This window comes from Cygnus olor, chromosome 3 (genome assembly GCF_009769625.2).
Source record: "Cygnus olor isolate bCygOlo1 chromosome 3, bCygOlo1.pri.v2, whole genome shotgun sequence".
Taxonomy (NCBI): Eukaryota; Metazoa; Chordata; class Aves; order Anseriformes; family Anatidae; genus Cygnus; species Cygnus olor.
In genome coordinates, this window is record NC_049171.1 from 73,793,118 (window position 1) to 73,812,393 (window position 19,276).

Consider the following 19,276-nt stretch of genomic DNA (forward strand, 5'->3'; position numbering starts at 1 on the left):
AATCTCTGTTCTTGAGTAGTGGTATGCAGCTTGCCTTTCAGGCACAGAGACACTCAGCTACCCAAGACATCCCTGGCCTCACAAGGCAAGACATGATACAGGCTGGGGTATTTCTGTGCACTGGACATGGAAAGTGTTAGTTACAGCCACAGCAGATTGTTAGGTTAAGCAATAGGCTCCTTTTCCTTGAAGTGGACAAATGAAGGATTCCCAGCAGTCACCACTTCCCAGGGATGAAGCACTTAGAGCAGAGATCTGACTGCAATACGCAGCATCAGAGCTGAGCTACCTGCTTGCAGTGGGTAACTGGGTAGCGTTTCGCAAGTACCCATGCCTTATGTTGAAGCCTAACCCCAGGACTGTGTATCTTTACTTACTCTCGTTAATAGAAAGTGTAATCTACCTCTAGGATATAATAGCTATGAACTTTATTTGTTATTATCTTCAGATATATGCGGTGTGAATACTGTACACTGGAAGTTATCTCTGATTCATCTAAATTACATTGACTAGAAAATACTAATTCTGTTTTGGAGATAACAAATATATATATAAAATATTTTAATCTAGTGATACTAGCGTGTCTAGGGAGGGTTATTAGAATATGAAATTTAGATGAATCAGAAAAGTTGAATGTTGTATGAACTTTACAGGTAGTGAAATGGTGATTCTGATGGGGAATGAAATAAAAGCTGTAGGTGAGTTTAAATGTGTTTAAGTGCTTGATGCTATTAGCTGTGTGCACAGGCAGGTGAATAGCATGCTTCAGAAAAGAAGAACCTGCTATGTCATGAGAATCCCTCTCTTAACTCTCATCCACAGGGAGGGTTGCCCACCTTCCCTGGATTTGCCAATGGAATCAAAGAAATACAATTACAGCTTTTTTTTTTTCCCTTTCCTTTAGGAGTTCATTGTATATGTTTGTTTCTCTCTACATACTGGGTTCATCTCTGCCACTTTTGTTAGCAAGGAATGAATAAATGAAGTCAAATGAGCTGAATGAGTTGTCTGAAGAATGGTGTGAAATTTACTTGAAAGATTATTCGACAGTTGTTTGAGACAACAAAGAAAAGTGAGAAAACTCAGTTGCATATTTATAGAGATGGTGTCAGCAGCTTTCGGGTCAGTCTATGGCTCCTCTCCTCTTTTGCAAGTGTGCTTGTGGGTGAGCTTGTGATTTTTTTTATTTATTTTGTCAGGCAGCTGTGCATTCATCCATTTTGCTGAGGCTGTGCTGGCCCCAGGAAGACTGCTTCAGAGCACAGGGGACAGATTTACAAATGCATTCTCGTAGTTTAACATGCTACTTCCTAAAATGAGTTTTTCACTTAATTTACCCCCAGGGCTGAGAGTTCAGAGCTCACACCCGCTGCCACATTGTAAAGTAAAATAATGCCCAGCCAAACTTCTAGGACAGAAATTATTCTCCTCTGTTTTTTTGTTTGTAACTGGCTACATTTCTAGTGGAGATGAAAGGTGCTGGGCTTGCATCCTTGGAGAATAAAATCCTTCACAGGTTTGTGTCAGTGCAGTGTAAGATTTCACACAGGATTCACCAATGAGCCATCTTTCTGACTGGAAGGGACTACCCCAGAAGTGCCAGAGTAATTAAATCATCTGCTGCTTACTCAGTCCTTGGCTGCCTGGAAACTCCCAGAGTTGTTAATTAACGTCATTTCTGGTTGTACTTTTCATAATATAGACAGCAACTCCCTGGGACTCCACTGAACCCATCAAGCATTTCACACAGATCCCAAACAGCCGTCACATGGTGACGATATTCAATCACTGCTGAGCTTGACCAGATCTGAGACAACCACCTTCAGATGAACGGATCAGCATGGATTTTCAGTCCTGGTGAAACAGGAGAGGAAAACAGTGAGAGCAATAGAAGAAAACTTCTTCTAGCTAACAATGAAAGGCAACACTGGCAAAGTGCTATGAGAAGTGTTCACAAACATTGATTAAATTTCTAAATGCATGTTTAGTTAACAAACATAATTGTTTCCCTTTCGTATTTGATGTTCATAAATGCATGATGTTTGGAGGCTGGCTTTGTATCAAAAGATACATATATTTGATTTTCATATCAGCAAATTGGCAAAGAACAAGGACTGAAATCTTGGCCTATTGAGGTCAGTGGATTTTTGCCATCAACATTCAATTGAATCATTTTTTTTCCCCCGGCACATTGTGAATTCAGAATAATACATTAATCCCCTGATTTAAATTTTTAAGTCATCTGTGATTCAGAAAATATTCTTATCGCTCTGGGCCCTTAACCAAAAGCAAGTGGTTTATGAACAACTGAAGCATGTTTCTTCAGATTTAAAAAAAAAAAAAGGCAAGAAACAAAAAAAAAACCCTGTATTCATCCATGTGTAATTTTGACCAGAAAAAAATAAATAAAGGAAATGGAAAAAGAGAACCCTGTCTATTTAGGGGATATTTGGAAAACTCCCAGTTTTCTTTAAATGTTATAACAAAACTTGCTTTAACAGCAATAATGTTTGCTGGGTTTTTGATACATTATTTCTGAAAAAGCTGACTCCATGCAGTAGACATGCATAAAAGATATAAAAAGAACTCTCTAGTTCTATACCTTTTGTTTTATGCTACTTTTTGCCTTGAATCATCAAAATGTGTTTTTTCCAAACATATTGTACTGCATGGCTTTTTCTTCCAATTTCAGGTGCTACACAGATGCCACTTACTTTGGAAAGCCCTCTGATCCTTCCTACTCTTTCTTCTGTCTCTCTTTGACTGCAGAGGGGTAAAGAGTTCTCTTCCACAAGAGTTTTCTTAACAAACCCATGAAAATGATGTCTAATTAGAAGCCTTTAAAAGAAATCTGTTATAATTGCCTTTGAATATTATTTTCTTCTTATGACTGATGTTTTGGCTTCTCTATAGCCTGCTGGTTGCCCATCCATGACCTGTTATGTACATTTTTCTTAACAATTGTCACCCTATATTCCAAATATTCTCCTGCAATTCCCAGAGTCTGAAGTACGAGCACCAAGTGCAGGCATTAAGGCCCTGGCCAAAGGTTGGTGATATCATCGGGATTATGTACATCATATGTAAGTATGCTCACCACACATTGTCAGAGGAATATCTTATTCCAGAGGTTTTGCCAAGGAAGGAAGCAGAGGGTGGTGGGGAAGGATGTCAGAAGCAACCAGAGTGCCTAGAAAGGCCTAGAAGTGAAAAGCCTGTGGAAAGAATATTTCTTTTTACTTTTTTTTCTGTACTGTCTCAAATGTCTCTTAGCAATTAAATTCCTTCCTCAGTGTGATCCACATGAAAGGATTGGTCTTCAGTAAGTATTTTCACCAGCTTGTTGCCAAGAACCCAACCTCATGATAAATTACCATTGAGGAGGGAGTAACTGCTTATCAGCTGAGCTCCAGCAACTGTTCACCTCCATGCTCATTGCCTCTGGAAAAAAAAAAAAGCACTATGCAACAGAGACTGAGGTTAGAGGTCTGTTTCAGAAATAGTTGTGCTATTTCTGTGTGTTACCACTGGCCCTCCTGTCACCTGACTGTTAACCAAGTCTCTGCTAGATATTTCTGCTCCCAGGGTGGCATTTACTTCATGGCTTGTGTGAGTGCTCCTCAACCATTCCAATGCAAAGTCAACCAGTTTGCTTTAAAGCTTGCTGGTTTGACAGCACTGGCTAGAGGAAAACCGCTCATATAAGCGGTTCTTCTAACTGTGCTGTGGGATAGACAAAGTAAACTTGATCCCTAATGCAGTTGATCTTCAAGTGATTTTTTTGACTGCTTATTTGTCTAGAGCCTTTATGGTATGATTTTGCACTAACTTAGTTGAATTGGTGCCAAACAATACATAAGGCATTTATTAATTTTAGGGTAAGCCAAAGGAAGAAGAAAATATCTAAAACAAGTGTGACTACAATGTTTTGCGCTCTAATTTAACTAGAAAGTATTTTAAGGCTTCCAGTTTTGTATGTGATGAGAAATGAGTTGTGGAAGAGTAAAAGAAATAAGGGAAGTAATCAAGAATGTCTTTGACTGGCTGTTCTGACTTTGAAGGTACACCTCTACTGCAGAATGCAGTATGAAATAGTGAAAAATGTAGTCCTAGGATACCAGAATCATTGCAGCTAATGACATGAAATTTTGCCATTGTATTAGCAGAAACTGCGAAGACCTCTTAAAACAGCACAGCTGGGCACAGGAGAGAGAACTTCTCAATCTTCTGAGGGAAATGGGCTGTACAATTACCTGTAAATTTCTAAGTAGGAACAAATAGGCAGACTAGAATGGGCTATTTCACATGTGACTGCAGTATGTATAAAATCAAGCAATTTTCCAATGTACAGGTGGGTTTTGGCACTTCAGAATGTTCTCGTATTTATGAAGATTTTCAGCCATTCAGAAGTCTAGTTGGTCTTTCTCAAGTCAGTTGGCAAATCCCTTTTTGGACCATTACAAAGTCTGTATTACCTACATGAACTATACAAACACATGTAATATATCTGAATTTGCCCTTTTAAGTAATCTTCAAATCATCACCGACAAACTATTTCAAAAAGGATGTTACTAAGTCATACTTGCAGTCAATTTAATTTTATTATAATCCATTTTGATGCAAATATTGATGGAGGTTAATAGGCATAGATACCTTTTGATTTCAATAGGTGGCTATACCTATAAATTTCAAGACCAATCTTGATATCAGTAGACATCAATTGATAGCTACTGAGACGTTTTGATAACAACAGGCACTGATGCCTACTGATGTCAACACTTATCTATAGGTATTGATATCGATACCTACTGGTAGGTGTTAATACCTAATACCTTTTGATCTCAGTAGGCATTTACATCCAACTGTCTCATTTGTTGATATCTGCAGACATCATAACCTACTAATAGTGAGACCTTTTGGTATCAATAGGCATCGTTGCCTATCATTTTGGATGCCTATTGATAGACATTGATATCTGTAGGTATCAGCTAATGGTAGGCATGGATAACTTTCAATCTCAGTTTTGAAACCTACCTTTAGGTGTTGATAGCCATAGGCTATTCTTCAATACCTATCAACAAACATGGATACCTTCCAATTTCAACAGGCATTTGTATCCATTGTTTTCAAGACATTTTTGGTATGCATATAAATTAAGACATAGATAGCAAGACCTTTCAACATCGAAAGGCATCAGTGCTTATCAATTGCTGACTTTGTATTAGTTAAAGGAAATTGTTTTCCACAAAATTTTAATGATCTTACAATGTTCTAAAAGATAAAACCAATGCTGTATGTTCCCCAGCTAAATATGGCTGCAAATTAGTATTTCCCCAAAACTTCAGAGCTTATTAATAAATTCTGTGAAATAATTAAAGTTATTCTTAGAATGGGAAAATTATAGAATATAATCCAGTTAATTTTTTCATGAAAAATTATCTAACTGCACATGAATTTCCTGGTAAGTATCAGTATAGCTGTAAAAGATTAAATCATACAACATGTTAAGTGTAATTGTGATATAATTAACCACTGATCATTCAATTTTTGTTCCTCTGTTATGCATGTATATTGGTAGATGGAACAATTAACAAGTTATAAAACAGTTCACATTGATTTGTAGAGCTCTGGTTCAAAACAGTGCAAAATCCCAGATGGGTTGAAAACTAAAACTGCGCTGTGGCAAAAAAATGAATTAACTTCATTCCTTTTATTTTTGCCCTACTTTTTTTTCTGAGAGCCTATAAATTAACAGCTACTTGGGGTTCTAATATAGAGCAAAGGATTTGTTATCCACTTAACAGTGCTACTCAGCTCTACTATAGAAAATATCAATGTTAGTGCACTTCCACTAAAAAGCACTGAAATATAAAAAAACAAAACACGGAAAAAATTATCTTTGATCTAAAATCCAGCACTTATATGTACACGAAATATAACTTGAAGTTTAATAATGCATTTTTGGTGTCCCTTTTATTTCTATTGAAGTGACTTTATTTTTATTTCATAATAAATGCAATTATTAATTTCTCTTGTAGCTGTGTTCCTTCCAGAAGTACCCTAATTTCTTGCTGTTTTTGTCACGTTTGTTAAGGTTTGGATTTTCTGGGCTCTGCTTACAACATTTCAGGGAAATAATACTGAAATAGCACAACCTATCACTGTCTGTGGATCACTGCCTCTAACTCTCTAGTCATTCTGTAGGCAGTGATATTTTTCCTTCATACATCATTACAACTTGTTATTGAGAAGATGAAAAAAACAACAGTGGTCTCCAGTACCTATATGTATGAGAGGGTGATAGGATTAAATTGAATCCTGAAAAGCTGGGAGTACCTACAACTGGCAGTACTTTGCAAGGGCTCAGCTCCTTCAGGCACTAGGCAGCTCACAACCCACTAGTTGGTATATAAATTAATTATTCATTTAAACAACTGTTTTGGATTCAATTAAACCCTAACTTTTATAGGCCTTTTTTGTGGACTGCAGAATCAAATGTGATTGAAGAGAGAGGGTCAAAATCATCTCCTACTCTCAGGGCATTAAATCTCAAGCTGGATTTGGACTCAGATTTTGTTCACAATTCTTTATTTCACCCGATATATCCTTTTAATTAAATTGGGTGCTTGCTAGAGCTGTTCAGCTTGAAGGTTTTGATCCCTAATAAGTTACAGAAAATGTAGCTTCCCCCTTATTGTCTCCTAAGTGAGCCTCAGTGCTGAGTTGGAGAGATGATGTGTGGTGGCCTTGGTTTACAGATTGTAAAGGCATGCTTAGCTCCTGGGTCTCAGTGGTGGTGGCTCATCAGATACTCACCAGAAAGCAGCTATGCCATCTATTATGCTCACAAAACCAATTCCTCAGGAATTCTGGTGTGATCCTGTTTATACCACTGTACTTTGGAGGGTATGTGGATGTCAGTAGCTAACCTGTCTCTGAGAAGAGAACTTGGTGTGTGGGGTTACAAGATCATTGGGCCCATTTTCTGTAAGCTCAACTAACAGATCTGTCTGCATGCTTAAATCAAGCCTTTTTTTCCCCACTTGGGGGGGGGGGGGGGGGGGGGAACACCTCAGCATGACCACCATCATCCTTATTCATAGCCTGTAAGAACAATGCTGAGCTCTTGTACATGGAATCCTGAGTGGCCTGCTCCTTTTAGGAGGTTACCTAATCATCTGAGCCACCCCAGATTATTCATGTTGTCACTTGCTAATTTTGACTCACTGTATCTAAATGCTCCAGGAGCACAGGTAGACAGGCAGAATACATATTCTTTATTTGACCTGCTAAAACTTTATCGTTTCTCACTGTGTACATTCCAAGCCAAAATATAAACAAGTTGTACATAATAAATCAATTGCAGTATCTGAATGCCCTCTGCATGTGTCAAGACTGCCTCCTCACTTTGTTTACTGAATGCTTTTACAGTTGCTCTTGCTTTATGTGTTAGAAACTGTGGCAAAGTCTGTACGGTCTGAGATGTACTCAGACTTCTGGATGACTGAAAAAGAGACTGTTGGTGTCAATGGCCTCTTATTGAAAATGCACGTCTAGCAAGTTCCCTCAATTTTAGGGGTCATAACTAATGCAAGTCCCTCAGATGACCTCTAGTTGTCTGAATCTAAGCTTCCTGAGTCACTACAGAATAAAAGATTGAACTTGGTGGTGTGGCTTAGTGGACAGGGCATAAGAAAGGCTGAGGACACTTTTCTACTCCAGGGTCAGCCAATGGGTCACTTAAGGCAAGTCTCAGTACCTCCTCATACCTCAGTTTCTTCAGGTGGGGAAGGGAGCTAATTGGACTGACTTCCTTTGTAAATCACCTTTAAACCTACAGGTTAAAAGCACTGTGTAAGATCAAGATACTGCCCTATTCTATCTGTGAATGCCTTTTAGCTAGCACAGATGTTGGTGACAGAAGATATACCTGATATACTGTGAATAAAAGGGCTGGCACATTTTGTCTTGCTCACCATTGCAGTGTGAGACATACTTAGTAAAGAACATATGAGAAGCCTGTCTCTAGCTGGCAGAAACACAGGTAGCTTTAGCAATGTCTTCATCAGAAATCCAAGTGCAAGTCCCTCTGTTCAGACACTTATGCAGACACCACTTAGTCCAGACCTATTTTCTTTGGCTGGTCATATAGATGCATCTGAATGAATACATGGCAAACCTAATGCTGCATGTGAGGATAAACTTCCTAATCAGGTAAGTTGTCATGGTTTCTAATAGATGCAGTATCCTCTTGTGCTTTAATCAGTGGAATTTCATCCCCAGCCTCCAAGACCCAATGGTGATGCCTAGCCCTTGGAGGCAAGTTCACACCAAGCCTAGCTACTGCTAATTCATGCCTTCTGGGCATGTCACAGTCTATGCATAACCCATTTCCCTCAGTGTATGAGGATGTGATAATTTTGGGCTCAGTAGGACACAGCCCACAAGGAAAAGGAGCGTTTCCTCAATTACATTCTCTAGCCTCTCACAGCAATAAACCCAGTAAGCAATAATTCCCTTTCACTGAGTGCATTTGCAGGGGAGTCAATATGTACCTGCTCATCCAGCTCATCCAAGTCTAATACTGAAGAAACCATGTGGTCATGGATGCACAACCTTTGCTGGTTGCTCCAACGAGATACAGAAGTTTTAATGTTCCAGATATTGTGAATTATGGTTACTTAACTGGTGCACTGGACAAGCAGCTCCTGTCCTCAGCTGAGTGTGGGAACCTCCTTTGAGTGCAAGGTGTTAGGGTGCTGTACAAGCACCCTAGGAAACAAAGTCCCTATGAGGATCTCATTTGCTGATGTCAAGTCACGTTATATCTGCAACTGAAAGCTACAGCAGTAGTTTCCAGCTTTTAGTGCTGCAAAATTTTATTGCTAGTTAAACAAAAGGAAACTGAAGTTTTCATCTAAATGAAGCCTATAATTTTGTAGGGACCCAGTGGCGACGTTTTTCACATGGTTGTAGGTAGGGAATGAAATCTCTGGACAGCACTTATTAGCCGTTCTCCTAGGCATTCGTTCCATATTCTGATAAAGATCAGCCTTGGGCTTTCTGGTTATTGATCTCAGCCAAAAGGCAGATCTCTCATCTCCAGCAAGTGTTTCTGCTAATATATTTTCCTTCCAACATTAATACTCTTTCTAATTTCAATCTCAAGAAGCAGCAATAAATTGCAGTATGTGGCTTTACCTTGTAAAAGCAGAGTGGACTATATGAATATGCGTCGGACAGCTTGTCACAGCCTGCTGCAAAATCCAATTAATTCTCTAAGGTTATTACGCCTTCATGCACTACAGCTATTTTAATTGGGGGGAATAAGGTTGAATGTTCACCCCAGTTTTAAAAAGAAAACATTAAATCTAGATTAATTAGCTGATATCCCTTCAAACTTGCCTATATTATCTGCTAAAATGTATTTGGGAGTTTGAGTTTATAATCTAAACTTAAAGGCAGGAAACAGTCAGTAGTCTTCCATAAGCCAATGAGCTAATGCTTGAAAGCTCCCTTTAAATACAATTGTGTATCTTAAATGCCCTGACTGGGCTTTCTTGCTGGGCAGGACTGTTATGAACTTGTATTTTTGTGTGGGATACATCCTCACAGGCAGGGAGACCTACCCAAATGAACTGTTTCTGTGCTCAGTTTTGCAGGTCAAGGTGGGAAGACAGCACAGTCTGAGTGTTGGCTTGAGCTCCCCACATAGCCCTGCAAGGAGAAAAGGGTCTGTACCCTGCAGAGGTTGGTGCTGCCTTGCACCCAGGGTGGGGTGGTGCTGATGCTAACAGGAGACCAGGATAGCAAGCCAAGATGTTATTGTTGGTCTTCTTCTGGAGAAGTACACCTATGTAGTCTCTTCTATGGAGGCCTGTCCAGATTAAACCAGGTTTTACTCCATTATGAAGTCTTGAGCAAATGAAGATACAATAGAAAATGAAACAGTACTGGGACCACTGCTCAGGGAGTCTGACCAAAAAAAAAAAGGGGGGGGGCAAGCTATTTTTCTGGTTTTAACTAACAGCTTTCTGAATTATTTTTTAAATATCTGGAGGAATGTGTAGCACTTCCTACAGACAGGTTTAAATAGCAAATCACACTTTCCCAGCACACATAGTATATTATATATACTACTATTATAAAATTTCAGTTAATTATTGTGAATTGTTTGTTTATTGATCCTTCTTGAAATTTATGGGACAAGGCTCAAGTCTAGACAAATTTGACCAACTATTTGAATGTAGTTAGAACTGAGTTTTTCTTAAGGTGTTGATTTAGAAAGAAAGATGCTTCATTTCTATAAGCAAGTATGAAATTAAATGTAGTTACACAACACTGTGAATGTTAATAACCCTTTGTTTCATTATAGAGCTGACAGTTTTTCTAGAGGATACCAACAGGAACATTTTGGAAGCAGTTAGTGTTAAACAAATGGCACGGCTCTTGGGTGACGTTAGCTAATCAGATAGAAACGAGGGCCTGAAAAATAAGATAAAAACAACTTAATTTGTAAACTGAATATAACTCAAATGGCTTTTGCTTGCCCTTTATATTCTGGAGGAGTTTTCTCAGAAACAAGCTAGCTAGATGAAGAAAGAAGACAATGATATTTGTCTGGATATGTTCAGGTTCACCTGAATCTTTACGCACTGTATTTAATTTTCATTATGCAGTTCAAGATCACAGCCTTGAAGTAATTAAAAGACTGCAGCTGGCTTCTGCCAACAGGCTACTGAGTTAGCTCAGGACCACATGGGCAAACTTGAAGTATCCTCCTCACAACTGAATGGCCAAAACCAGACCAGGCCTGGACAAATTCTGGAAAAGACGGACAAGGACTCAGGGAAATAGCCTAGGAAATTATAGAATCGTAGAATGGATTGAGTTGGAAGAGACCTCGAAGATCATCTAGTTCCAACCCCCTGCCATAGGCAGGGATGCCACCCAGTAGATCAGGTTGCTTGGGGCCTCATCCAACCTGGTCTTGAACAATTCCAGGGATGGGGCATCCGCAGCCTCTCTGGGCAACCTGTTCTAGTGCCTCACAACCTTCTGGAAAGCTGAGGCTGTTGAGGAAAGCTGGAAAGCTGAGGAAAGCTGAGGCTGCCTCAGCTGCTTCTACCTTGGAGCTGGGACATAAATGCCGCACCTTGGCAGGGTGAATCTGCTCAGGGTCACCATGCAGCAGCCACAGCCCATAGTCCAGCTTCTTCCTCAGCAGGAGCAGCCAGCCTAGCTTTCAACAGCTCTGGCACAGGCAGTATTGGCGGAGACAAGATTTGTTGGCACAGGCAAAATCCCACCAGTTTGCCACGCTAAGCAGCTGCCTCCCCTGCCCATGGTCCAAGCCAGTCCACTCTACAGATTATTCAGGCTACATTCTTACGCATCCAATGCTGTTTCTTCCTTACTGCATGTTTTTTCATAGCTCACAGAAGCCCTCATCCTATTGCAAGTTTTTGATTAGTTTCAGAGTTTACAGCCTTAAAGATCTTCAAAATTCATTACTGCATAACATTTTTTTAACAGAAGAATAAATATAAACAGTTATTATAAGGAGTGGCACTTTTTAAAAACTGGAGTAACTAGAGTGAATGCTTAGCCTGGCAAGGTTCAAAGGGTTACTCAAGCTTTTCTATAACCTGTGATTGGGTATCATATTTTCCACAAACTCATTATACTGTATCTGTGAAAAATGATTTTGCAGCAGATAACATGAGCCCCCTTCATGCTGAGTCCATGCATAATACAGTGACCCCAGTCACAGCAGAAGGTGCCGCAATAAACTGAATTTGTTGCTGACAGTCTATGGCAAACTGAGTTCAGATTTGTTGTGCAATGCAAAGAATTGATAAAAAGTGATCACTGGACAGATGTGTCCTCAAATTGAGCTTATTAATGTTCACATTTGAGAAGTTTTTTTCTCATGAGTACTTACAATTCTAAGGAGAAAAAAAAGGGTGTAATTTATGGAGTGCTGTCAAATTGCCCAGGATGTTGTTAGTGATTGAATGACATTTCTAGCCCAACCTCTTCATCACTTAGACCCTCTGCAGCTCTGAAGCCAGCTTGCTTAGACTAGATTCCTGACAATTAGTCCTGTCTGTTGATGAAGACCATGATGAGAAAGTCCTCAAGCTGATTCCATCCAAAGACTTCATGGGCTTTAGGTGACATCTGATCTATGCTTTTAATTAGCTTGGGACCTTTGTCATAGGCCTCTATTTCAGGGATGCTTTCACATTGCTCTCAGCGTGCCTCACGTGCAGCAAAATGATGGGAGTGCATCTCAGTACTAGGAAAAGGTCTAAACAAATCCTACTTACACTGAGCTCTGTTTACAAGTTTGTTCCCATGGGTACAGGCAATTTTGCAGTGATATCCCATGCTGCACAAGTGAATTTCGAAGACCAGTCAGGAATATCAACCACCCTCCCAGCTATAGAACAAGCTCCTAGTGAAAAAATTAAATCATGAAACAGAAACATGTCCCATCTTGGATGGGGACATGTTTAAGCCAACACCTTTGCCTCCCAGGAAAGTATCCCAGCTACCACGATATAATCTGTTGTGACTTTGTTTTGGAGTGTAGCAGTGCAGTGCACTGTGTGCATATACACGTTTGTGATGCAGGTTTTCCATCCCTTCTATTCACGCTTCAGTAGTATTATAGAAAGATTCAGAAATTACCGAGCAAGAAGAAAAGAAGCTGAGAGAGAAGGGATGGCAAAAATAAAGAAAACAGGAATATACCACAGTGCTTAGCATCATGGGTTCTCTTTTCTGCATCTCTCTTGTACAATTTCTAGCTGCGATACACCAGCCCAGGCCCAAGCGCAAGAACAATGAGGCAGGAGTTCCTTTTCCCAGCTGAGTAGTTGAATCACTTGGAAACTCCTTTCACACACACTCTGCATGGCCCCAATTACACTCAATTCCTTTTCTGTTCACTGGCACAGTTTCAGAAGAAGTGGTAGGTGGCACCTGGCTTCTGAGCACTCCACAGTCTTATGCCTAGAGGATTCACCTCAGAAAAAAAACTAATTCCTTCAAGCGCAGAAAGGCATTGAACATGGGTACTCTTTAGATGTTGAAATCAGGGACTACACAGGGACATGGGGAGATCTTCCTCCTAGAAGAATAATTTAATAGATATCATGCTCTGACAAACCCAGATCTGCCTGCATGACCTCATAACATGTTCTCAAAGCACAGATACTGAATGGAGAAAGGAACTTGGCCATAGCTAAACCTGTTTTCATGGCTGGGTGATAACTGCTCAGACCTGTTATGTAGTTCTGGAGATATAAATCCTCAATGACCTTAAGAAAAGTTCTATATGCCTACATTCAAATTGTTTCTACTTAATTGCAATTATATATTAGTTATTTAGTTAGTCACTGACTATTCTAACAGAAGAACTGGCAAGTTCAGAGGAGGCAAAATGAAGTGATACTTCATGTATCATAGTTAAACTTTATTAATCTTGGTCTCTGTTTTTGTGGACACTGAATGCTTACCTGGGTTCAAAGACTGGCAAATTAGTGGGCTCTCTGAATTTCTACCAACCACAGACACATCAGGAAGACCCTGGGATGCATATCAGTGATAGCTGAAAAAGTGACTAATGAAGAAGATTTAGCTGTAAATGCTGTAGTCTTCTGTTTTTCCCCAAACATCGCCTGTTGGCTACATAAAAGAGAGAGTGGTAGCTTAGCTGAATCTTTGGTCTATGCCAGTACGTCTGTGTTCAAGTTTGTTGTTTATCCAAGGGAAAGACAAAGGTTCCTTATTCATGCACTCTGAATTGTCCCCTGGCAAATACAAAGAGGATCTGGGCACCTGTATTTGATGACTTAAGTTTAAAAGCGTGCCTCTACTGTGGGAGCACTGGGCAATGCAGAGATGTCATGGTAAAGGAATGGATCTGCTCAGTTTGGCTTGACAGCCTGGTGAAAGTCTGAGGAAAAGATTTATCCTAGATTTTAATCAGGAGCATGAGATGCTCCTTCACTTTGTAAGGTACTTATCTTCTCCACTTTAGACCTGCTGGTGGGGAGTATGAGATGGGGACTGAGCCCTGTGTCTCTTCCTGTGACTCAAAGCTGCAGAAGCACCATTCATCAGATTGTCACCCAGAATGGAGACTTAAATGTTTCTTGCTTCTAGCCAATGTGTCAGCTCACACACCCAGCTCAGAAGCATGTTCCACCAGTGATGTGAACTGATGGAGTTTTAAATAAGAATCTGGGCTCCCTTCATGAAGGCTAGACGTCAATGAGGCATGGGTTTCCAGCACTGAAAGTTCAGTTTTAGTTACCTAAATTTGAGTATTGGTGACTCAGTCTTTTACAGGAACCATTCCTAAGTAAATTAATTTAATTTTAACAAGAATTTAACATCCTAAGACAAGGAATATGAAAGATTTAAACAAGATGACTTAGATGACATTATTCTGGGAATAAAACTCAGCTAAACTGTGATTTGTGAGTTTAAACAGAAAGACCTTTAAATCCTGGTTAATCTGATATAACCTTATATTGCCATTCCCAAGCAGTGCAAAATGTCGAGGTAGGCTGCAAGCATCCCTGGAAAAGAAGAGTAAGAAAGAACAGCCAAACAAACAAACAAATAAGCAAAAAAGGCAAACTATGCTGTTTCTATCTTAGGAATTGAGAAAAAACGTGACTTGAGGATGAACTAATTCCTGGTCTGGGCAGGTCACAAATAAGAGAATAGAGCAAGAAAAGTGAAAATAGCTGTGAAGAAGGAGGTACTTCCTGGAAGCAGCTATGATCAGTCTGCAGGTAAGCTGCAGCATGAGCCACTGAGAGTTTTTCTTCACTTTCTTTTTGCCTGGGTGTATCAAACTAACTGCTAGGCAGCAAGATAACATTTGTCACTCCAATAAACCCTGGGCTATATTACTGGAAGTGCATGGTGCTTTATATGCATACGATTGCAGCAATACTTATTGTTAAGTCACTTGCAGAGTACTTAAACACATAACAGCACCACCTCAGCTTTCAGGCTACCTGTGTGTTGGTTGGAAAATAAGAATAATTTGGCAGTTTAACATAGTTAATGGGGTGAGGAAGATGAAGACGTCTGCCCCAGCATTGCAAACTGCCACAGCCTTCACTCTGCAGGGGAGAGGATGGCCTGATTTCAGCACAGAGAGTGGGAGGTGTCTCTGCTGAGATTGCTGCTGTGGTCAGTCCGGCAATTAATGTCAGCAAGGTCACTGAGCAGACACGAGGTAGTAACAACTTTCAGTTGCCACTAATCTGCCTGGATCCTAGCCAGAGACCTGGAAATTCAGAGTTTTGCAGGCTGTTACCAGTCCCCTTAGCTACCTTTTACTTAATGCATTTCAAGCTATGGAACAACAGCAGAGGGAAAGAAAAAATTAAAGGCAAGCAGATGTTGCAGGGGTGATAAAGAAAGAGGCAAGAGCAATGGGAAATTGGGTTGGCAAGCAAATGATGCAGAGATACAGACCTAGAAAGGAGTAGTTCAGACTTCTGTCTGTCACTGGTTATCAGTTGCACACCCATCCTGTATGGTTTTAATATCAGAAGATCATGTGCAGTGTCTCGTTCTAAAATATATAGGATTTTGTTCTGCAGCTTATTCCCTAATCTGAAAAGCAAAAGACACTTTTTGCTGGCAATTAGTAGTACTGTGGTGAGTCACTCTTCTAATGGTGTTTCGCACACTCCCTCTCTCCCGTAAATGCTTCTAAGAATAGCTGCTACAGAAATATCTTTCAACTAGGGGAATAGACCAAAATAGCAAATTCTGTCCCTAAAAGTAAGGGTCCCCTAAAAGTCCCAGTTACTGATTAGCAGACTAGTAGACTAGAAAGAACAGAAGCCTGAAAGTGCCTAGCAAATGCATTCCTTATCAGTTTATTTTCCTTTATGGTTTATGCTTAAAAAGTACAACAAAAATTTCAATACATTCACATTTCTGTAAGGAGAAGGTGGTTTGCTTGTTCCTTTAACATCTTTTTACGACTTGCAAAGGTTGTATGTCAACACCATTTTGCTTATTTTGCTTATAAGCAAATTACCATTCTGTCACAAGAAAGAAAATTGGAGGTAAGATTATTTCCTGAGCCTGCTGAATTTTTTGTTTGTTTGTTTGCTTGTGTTTTTTTTTTTTTTTTTGAATAGCAGTGCATGTGTCAGAAAGAGGGGCAGAGGTTGTGCCTGTGACAATAGCAAAGGCATGTTGCTTCCTTGGTGCTGAAATTTGCAGTCAGCTTTGGTGTTTTAATAACTCACGTCACTCCAAACAGTGACACTAGCAGAATTGATGGACAAATTTGCCCAAAGACACATAAAGCTATAGTAATTTATTTATTTATTTATTTTACTTTATTTATTTGTTTATTTATTTTACTTTTAACTATAATATCAATGAGTGTATTACAGAAAGTGTGCTTTATGTAAAAGAAATAGTAGCACCCAATTGACTGAGCTTGTGGACACAGACCATCTGGAACAATATGGTTTTGCATGATATATGCTTAGTGGGCTTGCTGGTCTCTTTAGGTGCTGTGCTTCAAATAAGAGGGATGTTTGGCCTCAGTGATGTTTGGCAACTGGTTAACCTCTAGAGCTTTAGAAACAATGGCTTTTTAGGTGGCACTTTTACTGGCTTGCATACTCTCTCAAGCGGGTTGCCACTAATAGTCTTGGCTTCTTTATTTAGCTGACTACGAACGCAAGATTTCTCTACTGTTCCTCTGGGACTTCACAGTTAAAAAGCCCAGGTTATGCCCTCACGTGCACTGGGATCTCAGTTCTGCTGTGTGCAAGTTCAGCACTGCGTTCTTTTGCAAGTAGCTCTTCAAAAGCTAGCCACAGTGAAGTAATAGGCCTGCCCTCTTCTTAAAAAAAAAAAAAAAAAAAAAAAAAAAAAAAGCTCTGTGCAGGTTATAAAAAAGAAAACATCTGAGTCAAAGAAGGTGATGCCAGGAGAAGAGCCTCTTAGATCAAAAGAAGTAGAGAAGGGGCAAATGAACAAACACAGATAAACATGTTGAATAATATGAGCTGGCCTATGACATTTTCCCTGCCACCAGAGCTCCAAATCACATTCCCAAAAACCTCAGGAGCCTGTGGGAAGAAAGTCTCAGCCCTCCATGGCAGGGGGACTTGGACTAGAAGATCTTTAAAGGTCCCTTTTAATTTAAAGCATACTATGATTTTATGATTCTAGCAAAACACACACACACACACACACACAAGAAAAAAAAAGAAAAACAAATCTCATCAAGAAAAGTATCCTCGGCTATTTTTCTGTCTTAGTCTTGTCTCTGAGCGTATACTGAACTGTTGGCCTTGCTTAGCGTGACTGAGCACGGAAGCAGCGCACCGGTTGTCACCGATTGCTCAGTTCACCATCTTGTGGCTTGCTGTCCCCTCAGGCATGCTTCAGACACAGACTGGCACTGTCTTGGGCAAACTGAGACCTGAGCTTAATTTCTAACATCATGATTTATTCATTGTGGTATTGGACACTGGTGCAGACTGACAAGCCTGATGTTTGCACCCTGTGGTGTCTTTTGAAGGTTTACAGATGTCTATGCTCCCTCAGCTCGGATGCCCCATTCATTCACTGGGTTAAACACTCAGCCAGGCTAGCTGATGTGAACCATCAGCCAGTTTGGTGCCTTGCCTCTTGCTGCCTAAATCACAGTGCTTGCTGCTACGACAAATTCTGACAGTGTCTTCTCACAGACCATACACGATTGTCCTGGCAGCTTCCTCAGTGCATTACCGGCACTGGTACGGGGAGTACCAGTTACTCAGGGTTACCCTTCTGAGTCAGTGTCAGCCAGACTTGCCATGTAGCAGACTTGGCTCACTTTACCTCCAGTACATGGAGGGACTGTAGTATCAAGAGACCATCAAGAGAAGCAGCCTTTTCAGCTGGCACAACAGGTGTTGAAAAGACCATTTTACCTCTGTTCTCCCCTTCATTATAAGGTAATCCCGAATGCTGATGTCATATGGGGGGGCTGGCAGGGTGGGTGGGGGGTGGAGCTGGAGTGGCTGGTTATATCCCTCTGGTGAAGGCAGGAAGGGAAGGGGAGCACATAAAGGCTTGGGTACTGAAATCCTCAGTGAATCCCTGCTAGGTTTGGAAGTGAGGTGGCTAGGTGGAAACTGCCCTCTATACCTTCCTGTGCACAGAGATAAATTTCAAAAAGAAAAAGTAAGTCCTACAGTGATTTACAATGATAATTAGAATGTAGCTTTAGTTCATATCCTCATATCCTCAAAAACAAGCAAACAAAACCCCAAAACTTACCCCCACCAAAAATAAACAAACAAAAAAAAATCTAGAATAATTATATTGCTCCAATTAGCTGAAGAGGATCATGAACTATTGCAATTATCTGAAAAGAACGAGTAAGATTTCTTCTTTTTGGTTAATAAATATGCTTTGAATATGCTTTAAATAGCCATTTCATATTTTCTTCCTATGACTATTCAGTTAGAAAAATTTCCTGGTAAGAATGTGCTTCAAAACGGACAATATTGTAAGTATTTACTGACAGCAGATTTGGAATCCCTAAAATTTGCACCAAACACTTCATTCTCAGAGATATAATTATCCAGTTGAGGCAAGAAATACCATGTGACTAACACATCACATCCAAAACACTTTGATTTTTATATTTGTTGTTGAAAACCTACAACAAGCTGCTCACAGAGAATCTTCGGTCATAAAATTGTTTTTGGAAATTATTCTCAGAGTAAGCTGAAAAAAAGAATAAGGTAGGTAACTTCATACACTGTTCAAGAAAATTCATGGACAGGAAATAATAGACTTGAATTTAATATTTTTTTTTTCTTCTGGAAACTTAGTCATTCAACTCTACTGGAAATGATACATCTGTGTAATACTCACGTCTCCATAATATAGATGATTCAAAATTATTCTTCCTAGTGTTTACCAGAAGTTTTCACTAAAAAACAGTAATGGTACAAATGAAAGCAGCCAGTACTGGAAAAATAAAAATTGCCTTCCTTCAGACATTTTAGTGAAGCTTCTTTTCCATTTTTTTCAACAGACTTGTAAGCTAAACTTGTTCTGTCATGCTACCATTAAACTGCCATATTACTATTATACTATGCCCATATTACTATTATACTATGCCATCTTTATATTAATTCATAGCTTCCTTGAACAGTGCACACTCTCTGCTATTCATGCCCCAATCCTACTGGTTGTTCCAACATGTTCTTTGAGT

General features: G+C 39.8%; 2 long non-coding RNA genes across 2 annotated transcripts in view; one reads left to right on the forward strand and one right to left on the reverse strand.

Annotated features, from left to right (window-relative positions):
* Nucleotides 1-19,276, forward strand: part of LOC121067829 — an 82,487-nt gene that overhangs the window by 23,405 nt on the left and 39,806 nt on the right. The gene's annotated exons all lie outside the window — the stretch shown is intronic.
* Nucleotides 1,723-17,954, reverse strand: LOC121067830. Its single transcript, XR_005818472.1, has 3 exons — nt 17,890-17,954; nt 3,098-3,215; nt 1,723-1,854 (listed from the first exon to the last, which is right to left on the reverse strand). It is a non-coding gene; the product is annotated as an uncharacterized LOC121067830 (long non-coding RNA).